The sequence below is a fragment of the Bubalus bubalis genome, chromosome 23, assembly GCF_019923935.1.
Source record: "Bubalus bubalis isolate 160015118507 breed Murrah chromosome 23, NDDB_SH_1, whole genome shotgun sequence".
Classification (NCBI taxonomy): Eukaryota; Metazoa; Chordata; class Mammalia; order Artiodactyla; family Bovidae; genus Bubalus; species Bubalus bubalis.
In genome coordinates, this window is record NC_059179.1 from 38,783,112 (window position 1) to 38,810,757 (window position 27,646).

Here is a 27,646-nt window from a genome sequence, read left to right on the forward strand (position 1 = left end):
AACTGAGGTAAGGAGTGATTTTATCTTTAAAAAAAAGATGGGGAAAACAGATATTGGCTGACCATTAGGTGTATTGATTGTATTTTCTGTTTCAGTTAAATGCATTCTCTCATCAACACATTAATAGTAATAATAAAATCTTAAATTTCAGTTCAGTTCAGTCACTGAGTCATGTCTGACTCTTTGTAACCCCATGGACTGCCACATGACAGGCCTTCCTGTCCATCATCAACTCTCGGAGTCCACCCAAACCCATGTTGATCAAGTCGGTGATGCTATACAACCATCTCATCCTCTGTCGTCCCCTTCTCCTCCAACCTTCAATCTTTCCCAGCATCAGGGTCTTTTCCAATGAGTCAGTTCTTCGCATCAGGTGACCAAAGTATTCGAGTTTCAGCTTCAGCATCAGTCCTTCCAATGAGTATTCAGGATTGATTTCCTTTAGGATGGACTGGTTGGATCTCCTTGCAGTCCAAGGGAGTCTCAGTCCAAGCCCCTCACCCGCTGCAGCCCCCTCTGTGAAGCCACCCTCCTCTTCTCATGCACAGATCCCCCTGCTTGCCACACCGTGAGGAAGGTCACCCCTGCCAGGCCACGTAGGCTGTCACATCCTAGGACAGTTCTGCCATGCTCACTAGGCCACACCACTGGACACAAACACCCTCGACACACTCAGGACCCACACACCACCCCCCACCACAGGTACTGGGTTCCCAGACACCCTGTGCAGAGGCCACCCTTGTCTGGCTCCACCTAAGGGCATCTGGACACAATTGTTTAGGAAGGAGAGAAGAAGGGAGACAGAGGAGGGGAGGGGATAGGACTGAAAATTTTGAACTGAGAAAATACATTCCATCTAAGATGACTCTTAGGGCTTCTCTCCTAGCTCAGTAGGTAAAGAATCCACCTGCAATGCAGGAGACCCAGGCTCGATTCCTTGGTCCAGAAGATCCCCTGGAGAAGGAAATGGCAACCCACTCCAGTATTCTTGCCTGGAAAATCCCATGGAAAGAGGAGCCTAGTGGGCTATAGTCCATGGGGTCACAAGAGTCGGACATGACTTAGCAACTAAACCACCACCAAGATGACTCTGTGGAAGGAAAGCTATGATAAACCTAGACACGTATTAAAAAGCAGAGGCATCATGTTGCTGACAAAGATCCATCTAGTCAAAGCTATGGTTTTTCCAGTAGTCACAAACAGATGTGAGAGTTGGACCTTAAAGAAGGCTGAATGCCAAAGACTTGATGCTTTCGAATTGTGGTGCTGGAGAAGACTCTTGAAAGTCTTGGACTGCAAGGAGATCAAATCAGTCCATTCTAATGGAAATCAACCCTGAATATTCATTGGAAGGACTGATGCTGAAGCTGAAGCTCCAATACTTTAGCCACCTGATGCAAAGAACCAACCCTTTGGAAAAGATTCTGATGCTGGGAAAGGCTGAAGGCAAAAAGTAAAGGGGGCAGCAGAGGATGAGATGGCTAGATAGCATCACCAACTCAATGGAAATGAATTTGAGCAAACTCCAGGAGATAGTGAAGGACAGGGAGGCCTGGCGTGCTACTGTCCACGGAGTCACAAAGAGTCGGACATACTTAGTGACTGAAGAACAACAAGACAAAGAAAACTGGGCAACAAAACAGTACATAGATAGAGTGAGACTCAGAGACAGGGACCCCAGAGTCGGGGCTGATTTAATAGTCCTGAGCATGGCAGTGGGTGGAGTGGGAAAAAATGGATCATTTTGCTTGACTGAATTTTTATTTGTATCTGAAGGGGGAATATATTAAAATGAACTCATGTTTAACTCTAAAATTCTGTATATTGCCACAGAATGCTTCTTTCCACCCAAATAATATTGGCACAATCTCCGTGCAGCTTAAAACTGAACATATCGTCCCCTCAGAGTGTCCCGTGGTCCCTGCAGGATCGAAGGGCTGCATCATTGTGAGCCTGCAGCAGTCATCACGTAGTGTCTTCCCTGCTCCCCCTTCTGCCACATCCCATGAGTCTACATCCGGGTCCTTAAATTTCCATGGAGAAGCCTCCCCAGGGCCATGGCCATCATGAACCCCAGGGTCCCTCCAGATGACCTGAGTGTCCTGCAGCTCTCCAGTCTACAGGCAGTAGGCACCTCCCCACACTGTGATTTTCTTTTGTCACCTGAGCCCCAAAGCAGCTCTGACTTTGCCCAGAATCTAATTTAGCTCAGGCTCCTCATGGAAACAGCTCTTTCTGTTCCAACTTTCAACACTTCAACCACAGTAGGTCTTCCCTAGACCAAGGGGCTGGCCAAGCAGCAAGTCTTACCAAATCCTCTCCCTCCTCGGTTTATTCCATGGTCCTCTTCCCTTCCAAAGTCCTCCTTCTTTGAAAGTGAAAGTCGCTCAGTTGTGTCCAACTCTTTGCGACCCCATGGACTATACAGTCCATGGAATTCTCCAGACCAGAATATAGGAGTGGATAGCCTTTCACTTCTCCAGAGGATCTTCCCAACCCAGGGATCAAACCCAGGTCTCCTGCATTGCAGGTGGATTCTTTAACAGCTGAGCCACAAGGGAAGCCCTCCTTCTTTACCCAGTAATAAAACATACACTCCTAGATATATCAGCAGATATCAGCAGATCCCAAGGGAAGGGGCAGGATAGAACCCTTCCTAGCAGCACCCGAACACCAAATAAAAATGCCTGTGACTTGTAGTTGTTTAAATAGGACAGACTCTGAGCCATAAAATTGTAACAGAGTTTCCAAACTTCAAAAGAATCATTTGTGTAAGGCTGAATACTGAAGACTTCTATCTTCAGAGATATCAACTCTCAGAGCCAGTTGGTGTCTTCAAGGAAGACCCAACGGATCAAAACGAAGAGACTGCTGGTGTTCAGTCTTGAAGATGACCACACGCCTACAGTGAGAGCAGTATTGCATTCTGGGAAGTGCTTGGGCTCTGGAGTGAACCAACCTGAGTCCAAATCCCACACCCACCATTCAAGCAACCCCTCGATATCTCTGGGTCTCTGTTTCTTTATGAAGTTTGTTTGACAATATGTCAAGCCTCTGGTACATGGGAGACCCTCATACACAGCAAATAATATTCCTAACTAACAGTGGGATACAGAGCTACTTTGTTTTATTCCTTTTTTCTGCGTCTCTTCCAGTTAAAAATGTAAACAAAGTTGTCTGGAGTATTTTCTATATTTATTTGTCAAATTGCTCTTTAAAGATCCTAAAAATGTAAACAAAGTTGTCTGCAATATTTTCTATACTTATTTGTCAAATTACTCTTTAAAGATCCATCCAAAATGTTTTATCATTTTAGTAAAAATTCAAATGACAGAAATCAAACTCAGCTTCTAGCGTATTTTCTCTTTATTTGGAATTTTCATTGAAATCAGGCATAAAAAGTTCTCTCTCCTTCAACACATGACTAGGACCAGTCCAGCCCTCCATCTCAAGGCTGCCCAAAACTTAGTTGTAGTGTATCCGTGAGCCCGCCACGTTTCAGATTCAGCTCAGAAAAGCCCCTTCAGCAGCTTGTTGGCTGGATGTCCTTTGGTGGAAATTCAGCACTGCACTCTACCAATTCAAATGGAAAACTGAAATCCAGAAATGCAACTTTTTATGTTCTTTTTGACCATGAAAAGAACCAGGGGAACTCCTCAAGGAGACATTGTCCGCCAAGCAATCACTGAGATGTGGACTGTCTTCCCTGAAATGACTTTCAAGGTCACTGCTTGATCTCTGGCCTTGGACTAGGAGAATCACTAGCTCCATTTGCACGTGCTAGCCACATATATAATGGCACCCCACTCCAGTACTCTTGCCTGGAAAATCCCATGGACGGAGGAGCCTGGCAGGCTGCAGTCCATGGGGTCGCTAAGAGTCGGACACGACTGAGCGACTTCACTTTCACTTTTCACTTTCATGCATTGGAGAAGGCAATGGCAACCCACTCCAGTGTTCTTGCCTGGAGAATCCCAGGGATGGCGAAGCCTGATGGGCTGCTGTCTCTGGGGTCGCACAGAGTCGGACACGACTGAAGTGACTTAGCAGCAGCAGCAGCAGCCACGTACATAGGAGCCAGGCTTGGGGTGCCTGCAGTGACACAGGGAATGGGTGGAGGCCAGGAATCAGAAGAAGGCAAGCACGTCTTCAGTTTCATCAAGAATCTTGTTTCTCCCACCCCTTCTTAGCTCATCCGATTGGGTGGATCAGTGGTCTTTGGCCCAGTGAGATGACCACTTTCTGCTTGGCTAATACCCTGTGCTTTACTGAACCAGAAAATGCCCTCAGCAGGGAAAACAGAGGTAAGTACATAAGTGAAGCTTACCTCAATTCTTCCATATCCTTCAAGGACTGTGCTTCTTCTGGTTCCTGCCTGCTTGGATTGCTCTCCAGTGCCTGCCAACAGAGATATCCATAGATTACCTATATACAAAATACAACTTCTATAGAATGCATTATATATAATATGTATGATTTTCCTCTAGCTTTTATAATTGCTATCAGTGGAAGGCTAACCCAATACATGCTGCTTTGACTGGAATTGGAACTCTAGTGTGAATGATATTTAATAGCAAAAGACAATCCTTCCATAAGACTCTTCAAATGAAGTCTTATGTAAAAGCCTCATACATACAGCAGATGAAAGAAAAGCTAGTTCAGTGCTGGCCAGGTCAGCAGAAAGTATCCAGATTCAGATATGCACAGAAAATGGAACATAAAGCTGGTCATGGTCCTTGGGACTCTTGAAGTTTGAAAACCACCGAGAGAAAGGATGTGGGTTTTGGCTTTGGAGAGACTTTAGTTTGAATCCTAAAGCTTACTAGGTATGTGTCCATAGGTGAGTGATTTAACTTCTCTAGAGCAAACCTCTTTGTCTGCAAAATGGAGACAGTGATACCAATCCCATTTGCTTTTTTTTTTTTTTGCGGCACTGTATAGCTTAGTGGAATCTTAGTTCCCAGACCAGGGATAGAATCCAGGCCCTCAGCAGTGAAAGCGTGGAGTCCTGGCCACTGGTCTGCCAGGAAATTTCCCCTATCTTGCTTTTTAATGAAAAGTTGTTATAAGGATTAGCACAAAGTACATGAAGAACAACTTGCACATCACCTGCTGTATAATGGACAATACTATGAGCTTCTCAAGGAGAGGGCTATTTTCTCCACTTTTCCAACTCAGCTCCCATCCAAGGACTAAACACTTGCTGAATAAATGTTTGTTGTTTTGCTTGCCTTTTCTCTATTAAAAATACTTCCATGCAGGTCTCTACAACCCTAAATCATGAGCTGTCATTATTCTGAAATACCACCATGGGACACAAGATCATGCTGAGAAGTATTAGGCTAAACAGAGCTTTTAATTGCAAATGGAAGATAAATGAGGGTGGACTCCTGTCTATGTGTGCATATGAAAGCTGATCGTTCAGATGGTGATAGGAAATTGACCCTGCTCCCTGCCACGCTCCATGTGAATGATACACTGACCTCCTGTAACAGCCCACATCTCTCTAAAGACACGTAAGAACAAATCAGTAGCACATCCTTTTTAAAAAATAAATTTGCCTTATGAAATGTGTAAATGGATTAATGCGTAGAGGATCATGGAAGCCTTTACTGCCGTGTGCTGACAATCTAGTCAATAAAGCATCTTGTAATTTTTCTGGGGAAAAAGATCAGTTTTCTGATTTCAGCCTTTAAAGAAGAGGGAACTGTTTCTTGCAACACAGCAAATCCAAGGAAAGTAGGAAAATAGCACTAATAAACATAAAAAGGGAACATTAGTTAATCAGAAAACAAGAAAGGAGAACATGGAAAATAATTCTCTAGATACTGTAAATTCTTTTAAGAAAGAGATAATAGATACTGAGAATTAGAAATAAGTAAAGGAGTATAAACAAAGATGAAATATATTTTAAATCTTGAAGAAATAATATGCATAATTCTATGATACTAAATTTTAAAAGGTTAATAAAATGGATGGTTTTTTAAGAAACTGTAAATTGTCAAAACTGTCTGAAGAAATAAACAGGATATCTGAGCAGATCAGCAACTCTGCAAAAAGCTAAAAGAGTAGACTAAGAATTGAAAAAACAGTTTAGATGAACTCTGGGCCCAGATGATTTGACAGGCTATTTCTTTTCTTTCAAGAAACTATCACTACCATTTTGTATAAATAATCTTATAAAGTCTGTAAAAGATAGTAAGTTTCCAAATCAATTCATCAAGCTTAGCACAATCATGATATAGCACCATGAAAAGAATAAACAATAGACCAAACTCTCTTGTGAATATAAATATAAATTGCAAGTCAAATCAATTTTCAAGTGATAGCAGCACCATAATTAAGTATAATTTGGAATATAAGAATGGTTCAATACCAGGAAAGCTATTAACGTAATTTATCACATCAGTAGATCAGAGAATTTAACACAGCAGGAAGAAAGGGAAGTCAGAGCCCCTGCACAGGAAACATGATTTTTCTTCTACATTGTGACTTTTACCAAGCAATCTGAGTTCCCAATGCCTCAGTTCACTCACTGTAAAATGGAGAGACTGACATTACCTACTGTAGGGAGCTGTCATGAGAAATCAATAAATTAACATTTGTAAAGTCGGTGACTCAGATGGTAAAGAATCTGCCTGTGATGCAGGAGACGTGGGCTCAATCCCTGGGTTGGGAAGATCCCCTGGAAAAGGGAATGGCAACCCACTCCAGTATTCTTGCCTGGAGAATCTCATGGACAGAGGAACCTGGTGGGCTACAGTCCACGGGGTCACAACAGAGTCGGACACAGCTTAGCGACTAAAACAGCAAACAACAACATACAAGTGCCTGCTAAACAGAATAAAACCCAATCATCGTCTCTCTAAAGGCTGAAGATCGATTTATCATCATTCCATGTTACAAACTTTTGATAAACTGAAGAGTAGGCATAAAGACTATCTATCTCAGACTAACAGCTAACATCACTCCACTGAGACAATAAAGGGACAAAAACAGAAATGGGAAAGGCTCGAGTATATCATGTGGTCTTGAACTGGAGGTATCAGCACAAACTAATGGGTTTGAACAAATACAGATCACTCAGTATGAAAATAGATACGTGTGGGGGGTGGGTGTGTATGTACACATACATCTGTTTCTTAGCTCTGCCCACCTTGAGGGCCCAGAGCTCTGACATTCCAGGAGCAGTAAGGTATTAACACCCATATATTTGTTTCTAAATTCCATTATCAATAAAATGAAACAGTGTCCCTTGCAGAAATTGGTGATTCCAGGGCAGAGATGGGGAAAATACAAATTGAGTCTAGAACAGCTTCTGCCATAAAGAAAGAGTATGTTTAAAAATGATGGGGACATGTCAAAAAGATTGGGAAGCTAGTTTAAGGGGGTCTCATGGGAAAATCTGGGACAATTTGAACATCAAAATATATAATAATGATAACACATTATAACCTATTGAATAAGATAATACATACATGGATGGATAGATAGATAGATGATGATGCTGCTGCTGCTGCTAAGTCGCTTCAGTCGTGTCCGACTCTGTGCGACCCCATAGACGGCAGCCCACCAGGCTCCCCAGTCCCTGGGATTCTCTAGGCAAGAATACTGGAGTGGGTTGCCATTTCCCTCTCCAATGCATGAAAGTGAAAAGTGAAAGTGAAGTCACTCAGTTGTGTCTGACTCTTCGTGACCCCATGGACTGCAGCCTACCAGGCTCCTCCGTCCATGGGATTTTCCAGGCAAGAGTACTGGAGTGGGGAGCCATTGCCTTCTCCAAGATAGATGATAGATAGATAAGAAAGAAAAGCTCCTTTTTTACAGAGGAATGCCAATGAATATAGAAGAAATGATAGAATTAGAAAATTACCATCATGATAATAATTGTCTAAGGTAAGAGTAATTAATGGATGCTTGAATCAGTGGGTAAAATTGTTACTTTTACGTGTTGATATTTACATTGCTGCTGCTGCTGCTGTTTAGTCACTAAGTTGTGTCTGACTCTTTATGACCCCATGGACTGTAGCCCACCAGGATCCTCTGTCCATGGGATTTCCCAGGCAAGAATACTAGAGTGGGTTGCATTTCCTTCTACACAGTCACGAAGAATCTCTCCATAAGGTACTTATTAATTATAAATGGCAGAATAGCACTTTTACAGTAGAGAAACCTAGCAAGCACCACCTTCATCAAATAATCGGTGTTAACGTCATCAGTAATGAGTCAGATCATAGCATGTGCCTCTCAATACACAGATAACCCTGCATGGCTGCTGAAGTCCCCCTGCCCGAAGCACACACTCTAACTAAATCTCATCATAAGGAAACATCAGACATACCCAAAAGAGGGTGTCCTGAAAGATAACTGCTCTAGAATCTTCAGGGCACAGTGAAGACTGTCTTCACTCACGGTCCCTCCCCAACTTTCATACCGGGGCCCCTAGGAGGGTAGCTTTGCACACTGGGGGTGTCACCGCCTCACACAACCTGGGGGTCACTTTGCTCCCGTGGCTTTAACCTGACACCTGGTGGAGAAGGTGAAGCCGCAAGTGCAGTCTCCGTGGGAGGCGTGGAGCCCTGGGCTGCCATCACAGGAGATTTTCCTCGAACTGAAAGGAAGCTTCCAGAGAGCCAGCCCAGAAACATCTGGGAGTCAGAGGCTTTCCCCTGGACCCCGTCTGGTGTAGACGATTCACCCACATTACCCCCCTGCACCCCAAATCCTTATCAGGCAACCACAAGGTAGGGGAGACCTACCTTGGATAAGAACAGATGGTCAAGACAGCTCCATCATTCCTCCAGGTCAGGCAGCTGGACGTGGAGGGGGAGGGTGCAAGGCCACGGTCATCCGACTTCAAGACCATCTTCTTCAGAGTTCCTTGGTGGTCCAGTGGTTAAGAATTCTTGCTTCCACTGCAGAGGGCACAGGTTTGATACCAGGTTGGGGACCTCAGATCCCAGCAAGGTATGGTCAAAAATTTTGGGGGGAAAAAGGAACACCTTACTGACCCTGCCCCCCAGACTCTCAGTGAAAGGCACGTATGGGGCAGAGTTGGCAGGGGCCGTCTTCGCGGGGGGAGTGGGCATTCCAGGTCCAATCACTTCAATCCACCCAGCGGACAGATCTTTACTGGGCTGGGGACATGGGTTCAAGATCAAAGGTTGGGCAGCCAATCCTAACAGGCTTTTCCAGACTTGAGTGATGATAGACAGCGAATGGGCCCAAGATAAACAGACAGATCTGACCCCAGGCCCGCTGAGCCTTTCCCTAGAAGGAGGCCCAGAAATCAGCATTTTAACTGGCATTCCAGTAGAGCGCTCTCTCAGGGTTACTTTGGGGAATGGTGGCGAGGCTGTTTCCTGCCAGGTGGGGCGAGGCTGGCCTCATTAAGAAGGTGGTTTTGCTAATCCCTTGCCACCAGATGCTGCTTTCCTCGTGGTGAAAAATACAAGGAGTGGGCCTAGCATGGCCCCCAGAGCCTCGGGTTGAGACACAGCTGAGGTTACTTCTCATTCCAGTCATTACCCAAGTGCCACATGGTCCCCCTGAAAGCCCATTTGGGTGGTTTTTCCAGCTTAATGAGGCCAAACCAGAACCCCTGGTATTCACACTGGACCAGCTGTTCCCCATCTCACTCAGTGGGGCCACTGAGTGAGCCCCAAACCCTGGGAACCCTCCTCAAATCCTCTCCTTCTTCTTCATCCTTAGCATCCAATCTAAGCCAATCCAATCTCTCCCCACAAAACACATCCCAAGTTAGCCACCCCTCCATCAACTCTGCTCGCACCTGGACCAAACCTTCCTCAGGGTCCACCGGGACCCAGGTAGGGGACCCAGCCCCACTCTGCCCCTCCTCCTCCCTCTGGGGAGCCCCGAGATCTTCTTTCAAAGGAAATCAGATCATTCCAGCCTAAAACTCTTCATGATGACCCATTGCAACTAAAATAAAATCAACCCATTCCAGTGTTCTTGCCTGGAGAATCCCACAAACAGAGTAGCCTGGAGGGCTACAGTCCGAGTCAGACACGACTGAAGCGACTCAGCACACACACAGCACAATCCCTCTCTAGACTATTCTTTCCACGAGGGGAAGAAATATTTTCTAGTTCACTGTTCTGCCCCGCCAGACCTGGAACAGTGTCTGACTCTGGCTCATCAATGGTCGTTTCCATAATTAATTACCCTTTACAATTACCCCGGCTGTTTCCCGTTGAGCTTTAGACAAGCAAAACAGTTGGCAAATGAGACAGAAAATGCAACACCCAAGCCAGGGAGGGGCAGAGGATGACATGGGGGTGAGAAGAACAGGCTTGTCTCCACACTTGGGGCCAAGGGGTGGGGTTGGGGGAGAAGGTCAAGGCCAGAACGCTTTCATCTGATTGTGTCTGTCCCAGCGGAGGGAAAATGAGATGCTGGCAGGGTTTACATGATCACTGACCCTTGTAATCATGGGCCCCTTGAACCTGGACCCCTGACGCTTTGGTAGGGTAGGGTAGATAGTCAGTAAGAGGCAAGATCACAGCTTTGGTGGCAAAGCAAACCCCCAGAGCCCTGAGTGTTTCTGTGGGTTTCCCAGGGCTCCAGAGGGCCCCGCTGTGCCCAGTCCATGGGCTCTCCCTGCCTGTGTGTGCACAGAAGGTGCTACACCGAAAACGACCTCTTTTCTGAGAACACAGATAAGGATGAGGGCGTCCTGTGTTAAGCTCAGACTTTGGACTGTGCTGAGACATCGATATATAATGACCCATTCATTGACTGAGGGGCAGGTGGCAAGGGGAAGCATTGATCCTAAAGTCTTGGATTTTGTTGTTCAGTCACTCAGTCGTGTCCGACTCTTTGTGACTCATGGACTGCAGAACACCAGGCTTCCCTGTCCTTTACCATCTCCCAGAGCTTGCTCAAACTCATGTCTATTGAATCACTGTTGCCATCCAACCATCTCATCCTTTCTCGTCCCCTTCTCTTCCTGTCTTCAATCTTTCCCAGCTTCAGAATCTTTTCCAATGAGTCAGTTCTTCGCATCAGGTGGCCAGAGTGTTGGAGTTTCAGCTTCACCATCAGTCCTTCCAATGAATATTCAGGGCTGACTTCCTTTAGGATGGACTGGTTGGATCTCCTTGCAGTCCAAGGGACTCTCAAGAGTCTTCTCCAACACCACAGTCCAAAAGCATCAATAAGATCTTCGGTGCTCAGCTTTCTTTATAGTCCAACTCTCACATCCATACATGACCACTGGAAAAACCATAGCTTTGACTAGATGGACCTTTGTCCTGGACAGAAAGGCAAATTGTAGGCCAGCGGTGAGAGAAGAAATGTCTGTATTGAGAAAACTGACAATATGCCAGAGATTGATGATGTTAGCCCTGGGAATGTCTGTAAGAGAAAATAGAGCAGATCTTGGGGAATCTGGAAGGAACCTGCTCATTCATCAGTGTTTACTATGTGCCTGCTCTGGGCTGGCTTTCAGGGTCTGGACGGAGGAGCCTGGTAGGCTGCAGTCCACGGGGTCGCTAAGAGTCGGACACGACTGAAGCGACTTAGCAGCAGCAGCAGGAAAAGACAACAGCCCCCGCTCTGGAGGCCCCGTGGGACCTTACTCATGCGCTAAAGCAGAGTCCACCATGTGGTATTGAATTATCCGGGCTCATGGCGGGGACTGTGGTTTCTGTGACCTTAGCACAGAGCCCAGTAGTGTTATAGGTACTGGCGGTGTGGCGCCTGAAGCTCTTCCCTGGAGACAAGTTCGTCCGGAGAAAATACCACACTTTGTCACAAGGTGGCGCTCAAGGCTCACACAGTTATGGACGAAGTTTTTTGCTGTTTGTTTTGGGGGGCAGCGGGTTAGAGTTAAAACCCACCAGAGTTTGGGGGGGTTGTTTGTTAGTATATGGAAAAGAAGCTGATTTTCCTAAACAGTTTCTTCCTCCTCCCCCATCAAATTCTAATTTTTCTTCCACCCCAGAATCTTGTCTGTGTAAACGAGCCATAAGACGGGTCTTCCGAATTGTCTGATCACCAGGCTGAGTTAAGCGGACTTTTCAGATGGTTCTGAAATGTGGAGTTTGTTTGACTTGCTGACAGCCGGAAAGCTCAGTTCTCCGTTCGGAGCCAGCTTGGGCTGAGCTCGATACTAATGCCTTGCTGGTCTTGAGCTAGATCTGATCCAAGTGCATTCCATGACTTTCACTGCAATTACTGGGGTCAAGAAATCCCTTTACAGGGGGACTCGCTGGTGATAAGGTTGTAAGCCTGAGCTTCTGGAGAGATGTCTGAAGGTAGCAGAGAGAAAAGGAATACTGCTGGCTGAAGAGAGACGGACAGGAGCCTGGGGACCTGTGTGAGCCCCTGGGTCCCTCCTGCCTGAAGCCAGCTCTGGCCTTTCCGGTTGCCTCAGCCCATGTCAGCCAGGAAACTACTTCTCAGCTTAAAGCCAGGTTGAGTTGGGTTTCTCTCGTGATGCTGGAAGAGTTCATACTAAAAATACATTTGGAGAAAGGTCCTTGTCATCTGATGTGGCTAAATCAACCAAAAGTGGAGGTTAAGGTTAGGTCTCTGGGGTCAGCTGTCTGTGTTTGAACCAGGGGGTCAAGGCAGTAGCTTCAGGAAGCCCAGATGCAGTCTCCGAGCTGCCCAGCACCTGGAATCCAGACACGGTGCCAGGCACTGGACGTCTCTGGGCTGAAGAGACTGGGGAAGTAAAACAGCCTCTGAGTGCTAGCTCTGTGCTAGTAATGATGCTAGAACTAGCATTTCAGATGGAAACAGGATCCCGAAGAGATAGCTATGCCCCAGTGTTCATGGCCACATCACTTAAAACAGCCAAGACTGGAAAGCAATCTAAGTGTCGACCAACGATGAGTGGATATAGAAAATGGAGAGATAGATAATTCAGCCATGAGAAAGAATAATATCCTGCCATTTGCCACAACATGGATGGACCTTGAGGGCATCAAGCTAAGTTCAACAAGTCAGACACAGGAAGACAAATGCTACATGATATCACTTGTATGCGGAATCTGCTGCTGCTGCTGCTGCTGAGTCGCTTCAGTCGTGTCCGACTCTGTGCGACCCCAGAGACAGCAGCCCACCAGGCTCCCCCGTCCCTGGGATTCTCCAGGCAAGAACACTGGAGTGGGTTGCCATTTCCTTCTACGATGCATGAAAGTGAAAAGTGAAAGTGAAGTCGCTCAGTCGTGCCCGACTCTTAGCGACCCCATGGATTGCAGCCTACCAGGCTCCTCTGTCCATGGGATTTTCCAGGCAAGAGTACTGGAGTGGGGTGCCATTGCCTCCTCCATGTGGAATCTAAATACCCCAAACTCAGAGAAACAGAGACTAGAATGGTGGTTACCAGAGGCTGAGGGGTAGGGAAAATAGAGAACTGCAGGTCAAAGTGTGCAAATTTCCAACTGTCTAAGAATAAGTTCTGGAGACCCACTGTACAGCTTGGTGATTATAGTTAATAACTCTGTAGTATATGCTTGAAAGTAGACAATAGATCGTAAAGGCTATCACTACAAAAGAGAAATGGTAGCCATGTGACATGATGAAAGTATTAGCTAAGCTATTGGGGTAATCATTTTGCAACGCATAAGCCTATCAAATCGGCACATTATACACCTTACACTTATACAGTGTTATATATCAACTAAATCTCAGTAAAGCTGGGGGTGAAGATCATGTAACCTTTCATGAGTAAAGTGTGCCAGGCCTTATTCTGAGTACCTGACACATGTCATTGCATTTCATCTTCACAGCACTTCTATGCAGTGGGTTCTCATCCCACCAACACTAAGGAAACTGAATCTTAAAGAAACTCAGAGATTTGGTCAAGGTCACTCATTGGTAAGAAGGAAGGCTGGATTTGAATCGAGGCAGTTGAGGTGAGGAGCCCAAGAGAACCTCCTCAGAGCTGGGACCCAGGGTGCAAGCTGGAAATGCGACTGATCAGTCATCTGACCTACCACCTCAGCTTCTCACAAACCCCCAACCAGGACAGAGCCAGTCCCAAGCACAGGGGGTGCAAAGTCTGCAAGTGTGACCAACACGTCCTTTTGTGGGGACTGAAGCCACACGTACAGCTAGTTGAGCCTTGGAACAAGCGAAATTCACTCAGTCGTGTCCAACTCTTTGAAACCTTATGGATTATATAGTCCATGGTATTGTCCAGGCCAGAATACTGGAGTGGATAGCCTTTCCCTTCTTCAGGGGATCTCCACAACCCACGGACTGAATCTAGGTCTCCCACATTGCAGTTGGATTCTTTACCAGCTGAGCCACCAGGGAAGCTCTTTGAAATAAAACCTCCCCTAAGTGACTTTAATGGGCTAACTTTGGAATAAGACTTGTGTCCAAATCCTGGATCAGTCACTTAGCAGCGGGGCACTCAACCTCTCTGAGCATCAGTTTCCTTGTCTGTAAAATGGGACTCACAAGAATATCAACTTTACAAGATTATTGTGAGGATTCTAAGAGGCCATGCAGGTAAAAAATCATATAGTTCTGTGCCCAGTGTCCAGGGAGCCCTCATTAAAAGCTCATCATCAGGGACCTCCCTGGTGGTCCAGGGGTTAAGACTTTGCCTTCCAAGGCAAGGGGTGAGGGTTCAGTCTCTAGTCAGGGACCTAAGATCCCACCTGACTCATGGCCAAAAATCCAAAACATAAACAGCAGAAGCAATGTTGTAACAAATTCAATAAAGGCTTTTAAAAGGGTTCGCATCAAAAAAAAATCTTTTACAAAAAAAGCTCATTATCAGAGTGACTATATGTGAGATGGGGAGAAAGTGAGCAGAAGACTTAAAAAAAAATACTGAGAGGCTATGGAACTTTGAAAATGAGACACAGCAGTGGAAAAGGTAGCAATTTTATAAATCAGTGGTTCTTTGCCTGGGTAGCCCATTAAAATCACTTAGGGGAGATTTTTTTTCTAATCCCTTGCCTGGACCCTGCCCCTGGACCAATGTCATCAGAAGCCTTGGGGATGGGGCCCAAACACTAATCTTTTTTCAGAGCATCCCAGGTGACTACCGTCCTTCCAGGTTACAGAGCTGCTGGGTGCACTACAGTTAAGTCCGCCAGAGGTTCCTGAGGCCCTCGCGAGCTTGTCTCACACAACAGGGAAGGGTGGGCTCTCCAACAGTACAGTCAAAGCCCAAGGCCCCACTCTGAGAGCTGAAATTTACACAAGCTTTGGACAGGTCCCTTCTCCACCCTGGGGCTGTAATTAGCAGTTCCTCCCAGCTTCGGTGACATGGTGACAGATGGATGAAACGAATATGTTAAGGGATTAAATAACGAGATGTTATGCCAACAAAATTAACTTGTCCAGCCCCGTTCCTTAGCAACTGTACTATTATTTCAGGTTTCCTCCCAAAGCCTCTGGTTGTTCACTCCACTCCCTTTCATTAAAATGCAAGGCACAGTTATTTATAACTTTAACAAAAGGGAGAGAAAGGCAAGGAAATGAGGCAAAAGAAACTTCTAAACACCCTTCAGACTGTATCAGGCCTGCTCCGGACAAATAGGATCCAAATTGGCAACTTGCAAGTTGGGTGCTTATTTCGTTTTCCTGCAGACGTGTCATTTCGTACCCCTTCAAGGCTTTACAACACCGTCCCGCCTTTGATGAAAACACAGCCGTTAGCCAATCCAATCTGGGTGCCCAGATTGCCGTTGTGTGGGAGTCAGGCTCTGAATGCCGGAGCATGGAACACAGTGTCCTCAGAAGAAAATCACTTCAATGCAGTAGTAACAGGCGCATAGCGGGTAATTGGCAGGTTGTTCAGAGGGGCGGGGCTGGGGGGGCCCTCTCCTTTCTAAACTGCCCAGTTGAATTGCCAAAGACCCATCCTCTTCCAGGGCTTCCCAGGTGACATTAGTGATAAAGAACCTACCTGCCAATGCAGGAGACATAAGAGATGCTGGTTCGAACCCTGGGTCAGGAAGATCCCCTGGAGATGGGCAGGGCAACCCACTCCAGTATTCTTCCCTGGAGAATCCCATGGACAGAGGAGCCTGGCGGGCTACAGTCCATAGGATAGCAAAGAGTCGGACATGACTGAAGTGACTTAGCATGCACACACATCCTCTTCCCAGATTTAGTTTCTCCTGGGGGACCTGTAAGACCAGCGTTTGCTGAGCTTTCCCACGTGACTGATTCAGCATCCATGGATCTGGGTAGCAGGAATCTCTGAGATCCGGTGCCTGGCCCAGAAACTTGGCTTCCAGTCATCCCCTAATCAGATCCAGCTGTGCTTTTGGCTGCCCTGGCCTGATCCACTTATTTATTGACCACTGTGGGCTTCTGGTCTCAAATGACTTTTTAAGTGTCTGCCAGAAATCTCTGCCTATATAGGGTTTGCTGGTGTCGCTCTGTTTTATCCTTAAAAGCAGAGGTTGTTAACCAAGGTCAAGAATTCAGTGGGTCTGTGAAGTGGGATCCGAAAATAATTGACTTTTATTTTTGACTCACTAAAACTAACATTTGTCATTTCCTTCAATTATGAGAGCGTCAAATAGGAGACATCAGGGACTGTGTGCCTAAGAAATCACAGATTATTTGACATCGCACTGCAAATGAGGAAGGTTCTCAAAACACCTCCAATGCAAATCACTGCATCAGTATTACAGTGACCATGAGACCTAGAGCTTTTATTTAATATGTTAATAAAGACATGGATATAGTAACATATCCCAAATGTGGGTTTTATATATTCTGATAGCCAAGTTTCAAGATAATTGGTTCCATTCCTAAAGCTCTGTATTTTATTTTATGCACTTAAAAACATTATCTTAGAACTTCTACTTCCAGGAAGATAGAATCAATGTACTTTTTCCTATTCCTCCTGCTAAGTACAACTAAAAATCCTAAATATCATACACAAAGAAAGGCATAAGAAAATTCTAAGGACTTCCCTGGTGGTCCAGTGGCTAAGACTCCGAGCTCCCAACGCAGGGGGCCTGAGTTCTACCCCTGGTCAGGGAGCTAGATGCCACGTGCTGGAATCAAGATTCTATGTGCCTCAGCTATGGGTTCAGGTGCTGCAATGAAAGATCTCGAAAGCTGCAAGGAAGATCAAAGATCCTGTGTGCCGTAAGTAAGCTCCTGTGCAGCCAAATAAATACATAAATATTTTAAAAGAAAAAGGAAAATTGTGAAAGATAGATGGAAGAAGGCAAAACAACTAGGGACTTCAGAGCCTGAGGAGTGATGTGGTGGTGAGTTCCCTAGGCTTTCTTTTTGCCTCATATATCCCAGACTTGGGGCCAAAAAAGCTGACAACACAAAAATGCCACTGAGCACATATTTTTAAAGAAACCCATTCTCTCAGGCCAAGATCAGGAAAAAAGCTTAGCAAGACAGATAGCCTTCAGGCAGTAACTGCTTTCTTCTCCAACCAAAGACCACAGGAAAACTGTGGCCACACCCAAACCAGCAAAAGTTGACTGGGGAGCATAGACTTCAACCCTCATGAGGCACCCCAACACCCTCACCTTGGGGTGGTAATGGGAAGGCCAAGGAGGGAGCCAGAACTTCCATCCCAGCCAGACCCTAACAAGCCCCCACCATACTCCCTACCTCCCAGCTAGAACATCTACCTCCACCTGGCAATAGTAAGGCCCCCCTTCCCCTCCCCATGTACTGCTGTCAGAAAGGGCCTAATAAGAGTCAGGACACTCAGCAGTAACAAAGCACCCCCTTGGGTGTCAACAGAGGCCAGATGGAAAACCTGGACATCTCCTCCACCCGATGGTAGTGAAGTTGTATCTCCCCACTCTGCCCCACCTACCAAAATGGGGCCAGGGGAAGTCAACTAAAAGAGAAGGCTTACATAAGATCCAGAGTCTCAGAATATAAAACAAAACTACTCGGGTTTCCATCAAAAATCACTCTTCATTCCAAGAAAAGCCTGGATCTCAAACTGAATTTTAAAAAAGATATTTAATTGAGGTCAACACAAAGATGAAAGTGATGTTAGAAATATCTAACAGAGATTTTAAAGAAGCCATGGTGAAAAAAAAATGCTTCACTTATGAACACACTTGAAATGAATGAAAAAATAGAAAATTTCAGGAAAGAAGTAGGTCTCCTTAAATAAATAGAATATATAAATAAGAAACATATAGAAATTTTAGAACTGAAAACTACAATAACCAAAATTAAAAGGTTTGATGTAAAAGCTCAGTGGATGGTTCAACTGCGAGGTGGGGGAAACAGTGGAAAGAATCAGTAAAGTGAAAGACAGAACAATAGAAAGTCTCCAATCTTATAAAACAAAAATGGAAAAATGGATAAGGAAAAAAAAGAGGCACTGTAGGCCTATAACAGAAGATTTAACATTTATACCATCAGAGTCCTGGAAGGTGAAGACAGAGAATGAGGCTGAAAAGCAGTGAAATATATACTGGCTAAAAACCTCAAAAATTTTAAAAGACATAAACCTACAGATTCAAGCTGCTGATTAAAAAAAAGGACAAACCTAAAGAAATCCAGGCCGAAATACATCATAATTAAACTTCTGAAAACTAGAAACAACATACAATCCTCAAAACAGCCGGGGGCGAGGGGGGGAACAATTCTTAGAACAGTAGGAAGATCAAAAATGGAAAACTATTGAGTTTTCTAAATTATGTTTGATAGTCCCAGTGGCTCAGAGGTAAAGAAACTGCCTGCCAAACAGGAGATGGAGGTTTGATTCTTGGGTCAGCAAGATCCCCTAGAGAAGAAAATGGCAACACACTCCAGTATTTTTGCCTGGGAAATCCCATGGGACTGGCAGGCTACCATCCACGGGGTCTCAAAAGAGTCGGACACGACTTAGCAACTAAGCAACAATAACCACAAATAATTTAATACTCAAATTAAAAGATGAAGATTGAGAAAGTAGATTAAAGACATAACCCAACTCTACGCTGTGTACACAAATCTTGCTTCAAATACAATATAAGCTAGTTGAAAGTAAAAGATGAAAGAGATTTACAAACGTCAGTCAAAGGAGAGTGGGACGGCTGTATTAATATCAGATAACACCCTAGAGATGTCAGTCCTCTGCTTCTTCTCACGCATATTAACTGTGTAGAGGGATGGAGGACATGTGTTAAAACAAATGTGCATGTATTTTGTTTTGTTTCTAGATGGGTAGTGAGAAAATAAACCTCCATTGTGCTTGTTTTGGTTTCCCGGGACTCGAGTTCAATCCCTGGGTCAGGAAGATCCCCTGGAGGAGGGCATGGTAACCCACTCCAGTATTCTTGCCTGAAGAATCCCATGAACAGAGGAGCCTGGTGGGCTACAGTCCATGGGGTCACAAAGTATCAGACAAAACTGAACACACGCACTGCTTGTTTCCTTTCACTAACAGTGAAGATGGGTGGAGGGAGAAATTCTAAAATGTCAGTGTTTTTCATAATTCTGTGATACTAGTGGAGGGCCCAGAAGGTGAGCACAGACACTTCTTCACTTAGTAGAGCATACAGTCTGCTGAGCACTGCGAAGTGTCTTCCAGATCTGCCTCCAGAGAAAAGACCCAGAATCCCCAGCTGCTGGGAGGGCTGCCAGAAGACAGCCCTCAGCTATCAATCCCCTTCAAGCATGCTTCTGCTGGAAAGAAAACCACCTCGCCCAAAGCCCTGTGCCCTCTAGGGACAGCCCGCATCCAATGACTAACTTGTGTCAGGGTATAAGGCCCAGCCCCCTGCCCCAACTGAAGACAACTCTGAAGGACTATCCCACCTTCCTACAGGATCGGCTGTGGCCTCTCTTCACAGTGATGGCAAATCAGCTCCTTCCTACGCTGATCATGCTTCCTCACTTTCCTTCCACAGGTATTGATCCCAAGAGCCCTTTCTTATAAATATTATAATACCCTGTGTCATAATGTCTAGTCTGGGGGCTTCCCTCATAGCTCAGCTGGTAAATCATCTGCCTGCAGTGCAGGAGACCCAGGTTCGATTCCTGGATCGGGAAGATCCCCTGGAGAAGGAAACGGCAACTCACTCCAGTGTTCTTGCCTGGAGAATCCCATGGACAGAGGAGCCTGGCAGGCTACAGTCCATGGGATCGCAAGAGTCGGACACGACTTCATGACTACACCACCACCAATGTCCAATCAGCTTCCTGGGAACCCGACTGGGAAACACTGGTGCCAAGAACCTCCCTTGTGGTCCAGTGGCTGAGACTCCATGCTCCCAATGCAGAGGACCTGGGTTCGATCCCTGGCCAGGGAACTAGATCCCACATGCTGCAGCTAAGATCCTATGTGCCATGAGTTCGTGAGCTGCAATTAAAGATCCTGCAAGTTGTAAGGAAGATCAAAGATCCTGCATGCCCAACTAATATTCTGTGCAGCCAAATAAATACATATTTTTAAAAAGAAGAAGAAAAATGGCCTGAGAAAGCAGATGTGGAAGCTCTCAGTTGTCATGAAGACTCACCAAGGGTGGTTAGGGACGCTCAGATAGCTCCGGGCACAAGGTCGCAGCGCAACCATTCAAACAGTCACTGGCGGCGTGCTGGAATGACAGCCCGTTGGAGGGGCTACACTAGATGGTGCAGTGCGAAAGCTATTCAAGAAATACAGAGGAAATAGTAACTGAAGGCGGTGGACGGCTGCTGGCTGTTTCCAAGTCCAATTGTCACCTTTTAAAATTATAACAAAGGCTGACGATTTAAAGCTGTATTTAGAATCCAGGGAGTCTTCTTAGCCCATGAGAAGGTGCTTGTCTGCTGCTACCGAAGAGCAGAGAAAGCTGAGGACCAAACCCAGGCCTTCACCGTAAAACTAACCAAGCTCCTAATCTAAGCATGTCTACTGGGTCAAGGCAAAGGCCCTGTTAGGAAAAAATGGGACCCTGATATATGGTATAGGAATATCTGAGCTAACGCACCCAAAATCTTGATTTCGAGATTAAGAACAGTAATCTCAATGTTTTTAAAAAGGCATGATTTTATGTCCAGTTTCTAGACCCAGAATCCATTTGACTAGAGCAGAGCCTGCATCCCAGGAAGGATTCAGCAACACCAGGGCAAGTGTACATGGTAGAGATTATTTCAGTCTTTCCCTAAAGGACTCTATAGCCGTTTACTCAGAAAACTGTGCCCTGAGGAAAAATACACAAAATGTTCAAGATTGCTGGGCACAGGATCCAAGTTGACATTGATACCTGGAGCCCTAAAGCTTCATCATGCCCCCTACTATAGCTGGGGTCATGTAATAAATATTAAGTCTTGGTAGGGTTTGACTCACAATAGGCCCACTGGGTCCATGGATTCACCTGGTGTTCATTTTTGTGGTCCCCAAATAATTAGAATAAACTCATTTGATAGTATAACCTCTACCTTGGTCCCATGGTTTGTGGGGGTAAAAGCTATTAAAATGGGGAAGTTCAAGGACTCCCCCAGTAGTCCAATAGTTAAGACTCCATGCTCCCAATGCAGGGGGCCCAGATTTGATCCCTGGTCAGGGAACTAAGATTCTGCATGCCACAAGTTGCAGAAAAAAAAAACAACAACGAAAAAATAAGTGAGGAAGTCCCTTTGGAAAACTCTGAAGCAGCCTCCCTCTGCCAATCTCCACTCCGCCTTCCTGAGGGCTCTCTCATTTCCACTTTCTCTGTGGTTCCAGACTAACTGATGTTGAAGCTGAAACTCCAGTACTTTGGCCACCTGATGCAAAGAACGGACTCATTGGAAAAGACCCTGATGCTGGCAAAGATTGAAGGCAGGAGGAAAAGGAGACGACAGATGAGATGGTTGGATGGCATCACTGACTCAATGGACATGAGTTTGGGTAGACTCCGGGAGTTGGTGATGGACAGGGAGGCCTGGTGTGCTGTGGTCCATGGGGGTCCCAAAGAGTCAGATACAACTGAGCGACTGAACTGAACTGAATGCTAGATATAGTATCTTCTAGAAAAGCTTAATATGGTATACAGTCTTTTATCAGGCAAATGTATTTTTTTCCTTCCCTATCACAGCAAAAAATTAAAAACAGTTTGCATTTAATGTAGCTTTTAAAGTCTTGTCTCAGGACTGTATTAACTCTCCTGCTTTCCAGCATAATATAGTCCACAAAGGTTGATTAGATGAACATCCAACAAAACACCATGCTGGCTCATTATCAATGACATTATGCTAATTGGATCTAATGAGGAAATTGGGCCAAATGAGCAAGATAAAAGTGATACATTTTGATTTGAGCCAAATAGGGCCAGAGGGCCCAAGCTTCATGAGCAATAGCCAGACCCCCATGTCATCAACCACAGTTACATTAACACCTTTACTGCAGCTCACACCTATGGTCATATCCTCATCAATGGTTCAGCTCAATACATTGGTCCAAGTTAAAAATAGATGGTAACTTCATCATAGTCCTTCTTAGTAATGGCCTTGAAAGACAATAGTAAGGTATGAATAGAGCTTCAGGCAGTATACCGCACTGGATGGAAAGTGAAGTTGCCCCCAGGTTAGAATATATGTAGACTCAGGAGTAGTATTAAATGGCCTGATTGGATGTCAGGAACTATAGTATCAGCCCCCTCAGGGATTGCCTCACTTGAAAAGGGTCAACTCATTCAAGATCATGCCCCCTGCCCGTGACAGCCCACATCCAATTACTGAATAACATGAGGAAGGTTCCCATGATTCCTATCTCCAAGACTAGCCTTTGGTACTGCCCAATCTCCACTCCCCCTTCCTGAGGGCTCTCTCACTTCCACTTTCTCTGTGGTTCCAGACTAACAGAACCACACTCAGGTTCCTTCTTCACTCTGACCAGGGAATAAAACCTAGTCCATCAGATGTCCTCTCCTCATAATTTTAGGCTGGAGCTCAGGGACACAGAGATTGAAAGTAGCATTCACCTACCCCCACCAAGCCCCCAACCAGACTCTTCCTACCATGAGCTGTTGTTGTAGGTCTTGGGCAAGTTAAACTCCCTTATAGGTAGCTAAATTTCTTCATAATAAATACTGTCTTCAGTCCAGTTCAGTCACTCAGTTGTGTCTGACTCTTTGCAACCCCATGGAATGCAGCATGCCAGGCCTCCCTGTCCATCAACAACTCCCAGGATTTACTCAAACTCATGTCCATCGAGTCGGTGATGCCATCCAACCATCTCATCCTCTGTTGACCCCTTCTCCTCCTGCCCTTAATCTTTCCCAGCATTAGGGTCTTTTCAAATGAGTCAGTTCTTCACATCAGGTAGCCAAAGTATTGGAGTTTCAGCTTCAGCATCAGTCCTTCCAATGAAAACCCAGGACTGATCTCCTTTAGGATGGACTAGTTGGAGCTCCTTGCAGTCCAAGGGACTCTCAAGAGACTTCTCCAGCACCACAGTTCAAAAGCATCAATTCTTTGGTGCTCAGCTTTCTAAACAGTCCAAATCTCACATCCATACATGACCACTGGAAAAACCATAGCCTTGACTAGACAGACCTTTGTTGGCAAGGCAATATCTATGTTTTTCAATATGCTGTCTAGGTTGGTCATAACTTTCCTTCCAAGGAGTAAGCGTCTTTTAATTTCATGGCTGCAATCACCATCTGCAGTGATTTTGGAGCCCCCAAAAATAAAGTCTGACACTGTTTCCACTGTTTCCCCATCTATTTCCCATGAAGTGATGGGACCAGATGCCATGATCTTTGTTTCTGAATGTTGAGCTTTAAGCCAACTTTTTCACTCTCCTCTTTCACTTTCATCAAAAGGCTTTTTAGTTCCTCTTCACTTTCTGCCATAAGGGTGGTGTCATCTGCATATCTGAGGTTATTGATACTTCTCTCAGCAATCTTGATTCCAGCTTGTGCTTCTTCCAGCCCAGTGTTTCTCATGATGTACTCTGCATATAAGTTAAATAAGCAGGGTGACAATATACAGCCTTGATGTACTCCTTTTCCTATTTGGAACCAATCTGTTGTTGCATGTCCAGTTCTAACTGTTGCTTCCTGACCAGTATACAGATTTCTCAAGAGGCGGGTCAGGTGGTCTGGTATTCCCATCTCTTTCAGAATTTTCCACAGTTTGTTGTGATGCACACAGTCAAAGGCTTTGGCATAATCAATAAAGCAGAAGTAAATGTTTTTCTGGAACTCTCTTGCTTTTTTGATGATCCAGCAGATATTGGCAATTTGATCTCTGGTTCCTCTGCCTTTTCTAAAACCAGTTTGGACATCTGGAATTTCACAGTTCATGTACTATTGAAGCCTGGCTTGGAGAATTTTGAGCATTACTTTACTAGCGTGTGAGATGAGTGCAATTGTGTGGTAGTTTGAGCATTCTTTGACTTTGCCTTTCTTTGGGATTGGAATGAAAACTGACCTTTTCCAGTCCTGTGGCCACTGCTGAGTTTTCCAAATTTGCTGGCATATTGAGTGCAGCACTTTCACAGCATCATCTTCTAGGATTTGAAATAGCTCAACTGGAATTCCATCACCTCCCCTAGCTTTGTTCATAGTGATGCTTTCTAAGGCCCGCTTGACTTCACACTCCAGGATGTCTGGCTCTAGGTGAGTGATCACAGCATCGTGATTATCTGGGTCATGAAGATCTTTTTTGTACAGTTCTTCTGTGTATTCTTGCCACCTCTTCTTAATGTCTTCTGCTTCTGTTAGGTCCATACTATTTCTGTCCTTTATCGAGCCCATCTTTGCATGATATGTTCCCTTGATATCTCTAATTTTCTTCAAGAGATCTCTAGTCTTTCCCATTCTGTTGTTTTCTTCTATTTCTTTACATTGATTGCTGAGGAAGGCTTTCTTATCTCTCCTTGCTATTCTTTGGAACTCTGCATTCAGATGCTTATATCTTTCCTTTTCTCCTTTGCTTTTCGCTTCTCTTCTTTTCACAGCTATTTGTAAGGCCTCCCCAGACAGCCATTTTGCTTTTATGCATTTCTTTTCCATGGGGATGGTCTTGATCCCTGTCTCCTGTACAATGTCACAAACCTTATTCCATAGCTCATCAGGCACTCTACCTATCAGATCTAGGCCCTTAAATCTATTTCTCACTTCTACTGTATAATCATAAGGGATTCGATTTAGGTTATACCTGAATGGTCTAGTGGTTTTCCCTACTTTCTTCAATTTAAGTCTAAATTTGGCAATAAGGAGTTCATGATCCAAGCCACAGTCAGGTCCCGGTCTTGTTTTTGCTGACTGTATAGAGCTTCTCCATCTTTGGCTGCAAAGAATATAATCAATCTGGTTTGGGTGTTGACCATCTGGTGATGTCCCTGTGTAGAGTTTTCTCTTGTGTTGTTGGACCTGGAACTAATTCCAACTGATCTGTTGTTGTGTAAAAGCTGGGTGAGTAGATAGGTGTTTTCAATAAATTCTATAAAAAAAGAAAACCCATCAGTCAATGGATATTAGCTATTCAATTGCCTGCCAGTCATTCAATTGCCTGCCAGTCATTCTATTCCCTTTAACTATTTTATTCTATTTTTATTTATTTATTTTTTTACTGCACCAAGTCTTTGTTGAGGCATTCGGGATCTTTAGTTGCAGTATGTGGGATCTTAGTTCCCCGACCAGGGATGAAACACAGCCCCCCTGCAGTGGGAGCATGGAGTCTTAACCATTAGACCACCAGGGAAGTGCCACCTATTTTATTCTTAATGTGTCTGATTCTGCATAAATTCAGTGACATGCTTGCAGAGCTTAAGAAATCACTAATATTTTTCATTTATTCCTTATACATTTATGTATTTGTTTTAGCAATAAGATTTTTGTATTATTTGTAAAATCAAGGAAAAAAACCTTTTTAACAGAATTGAAAGAAAATCACTGAAGTGTATCCCTTCTGTGCCACCAGCACAGGCCGTGGGGTCTGGGAAAAGCCCCACACCCTTTCTGAACTTTAGTCACCTAAGTGTTAGGTGCAAAGATCGGACCAGATGCTGCCTCGGGGGTCCTTCTAATGGTCTTGGACTCTACACGTGTTTCAGGGTCTCTCACCCCCTGGAATAGAGTGTTTGATTTTGCAGCACTACCTGTCAGTGGGCAGTCCTCAATTTTTTTCCGAGTCATAGCTGGCACAGCTGTAGCCAGGGTTCTATCATGTGGGCATTTCTTGGACCGTCCAGGAGTGACAGACTGCAATCAAATATAGAGACCTTCCCAGAGGCGCTAGTGGTAAAGAACCAGACTGCCAATCCAGGAGACGCAGGAGACACGGGTTTGATCCCTGGGTCGGGAAGATCACCTGCAGAAGGAAATGGCAATCCACTCCAGTATTCTTGCCTGGAGAATCCCATGGACAGAGAAGCCTGGCAGGCTACAGTCCATAGGGCCCCAAAGAGTTGGACACAACTGAAGGGACTTAGCACACACGCACACCTTGTTGTATAAGGCTATGCCTGCCCCCCTTCGGGTCTCTTTCATCAACTGTGGATCTCAGGGACCTGGCCGGTTCTCTGAATCTGGTTTGTGGTTGAAAAAGCTACTATTCTCTGAGCAGGTGTGCTAACCAGGGGGAATGGGTGATGAGTATGCTTTGTGAGTATTAAATGCACTCAAAACCAAATCACCCTTAATGGATGGATTCATTAAGACTCGGGTCTAAACTGCCTTAACAATAAGCGTGAGAAATGGACAAACACTCTCTTGCCATAATCTTTCCTCTCTTAATCCAGGCAGGCTGATTTCTATTCAGGCTTCAGTGACAGTCTCAGAGTGTCATTACCTCTCGATTATTGTAATGAGCATCCGAGTAGTAATGGCCTGGCAAATTGCTTTTGTGCCTGTGTATTTAGTAGGGTCCTCATTAAAGCAGCCAAAGCATCCTCCAGGCTTGCATCCAAGTGGCAAATCACCAGCATCAAAAGAACAAAGATATGGGCAATGAATGTTTGCAGGCAGGGGAGGAAAAGGGAAGGGAGGGAGGGAGAGAAAAAGGGAATTCCATCCAGTGATAAGATCTCAGACCTCATTTGGTCAGCATCCAAAGAGGACATGAGCTTGCTTGGAAGACTCACCATGGGTTTGCACTTTGTCTCAAAGCCAGCCTCTGCACAACAGGAGAACAAGTTATCTGAACGTCAAAGAATATCTCATACTTGCAGCAATATGAATGGACCTAGAGATTATCATCACCAGGGTTTCCCTGGTGGCTCAGATGGTAAAGAACCTGCCCACAATGCAGGAGACCCAGGTTCAACCCCTCGGTTGAGAAGATCCCCTGGAGAAGGGCATGGCAACCCACTCCAGTAGTCTTGCCTGGAGAATCCCCTTGGACAGAGGAGCCTATTGGGCTACAGTCCATGGGGTTGCAAACAGTCAGACACTACTGAGCAAATACACTTTCAGAGATTATATCCTGAATGAAGTAAATCAGATGGAGAAAGATAGATATCATGTGATATCACTACCAGTGAAATCTAAAAACAATGGTACAAATGAACTTATTTACAAAACAGAAACAGAGTCACAGATGTAGGAAACCAACTTAGGATTTTCAGGGAGAAAGTGAGGGAAGGATAAATTGGGAGATTGATATTGACACATACATACTACTATGTATAAAAGAGATAACTAATAAGAGCCTACTGTATAGCACAGGGAACTCTACTCAGTACTCTGTAATGGGCTTCCCTGATGATCCCATTTTTGAGAATCTGCCTTGTGTTGCAGGGGACATGGGTTAGATC

At 45.0% G+C, this 27,646-nt stretch overlaps 1 long non-coding RNA gene across 2 annotated transcripts; it reads right to left on the bottom strand.

The window, feature by feature from the left end:
• Positions 1-3,952: 3,952 nt before the first annotated feature.
• LOC123331325 lies at positions 3,953-9,273 on the bottom strand. Of its 2 annotated transcripts, XR_006547883.1 has the most exons (4): positions 9,012-9,273; positions 8,760-8,915; positions 4,328-4,398; positions 3,953-4,092 (listed from the first exon to the last, which is right to left on the bottom strand). It is a non-coding gene; the product is annotated as an uncharacterized LOC123331325 (long non-coding RNA). The 2 variants fall into 2 exon arrangements; XR_006547882.1 differs by having other exon boundaries at positions 8,760-9,270.
• Positions 9,274-27,646: the final 18,373 nt, after the last annotated feature.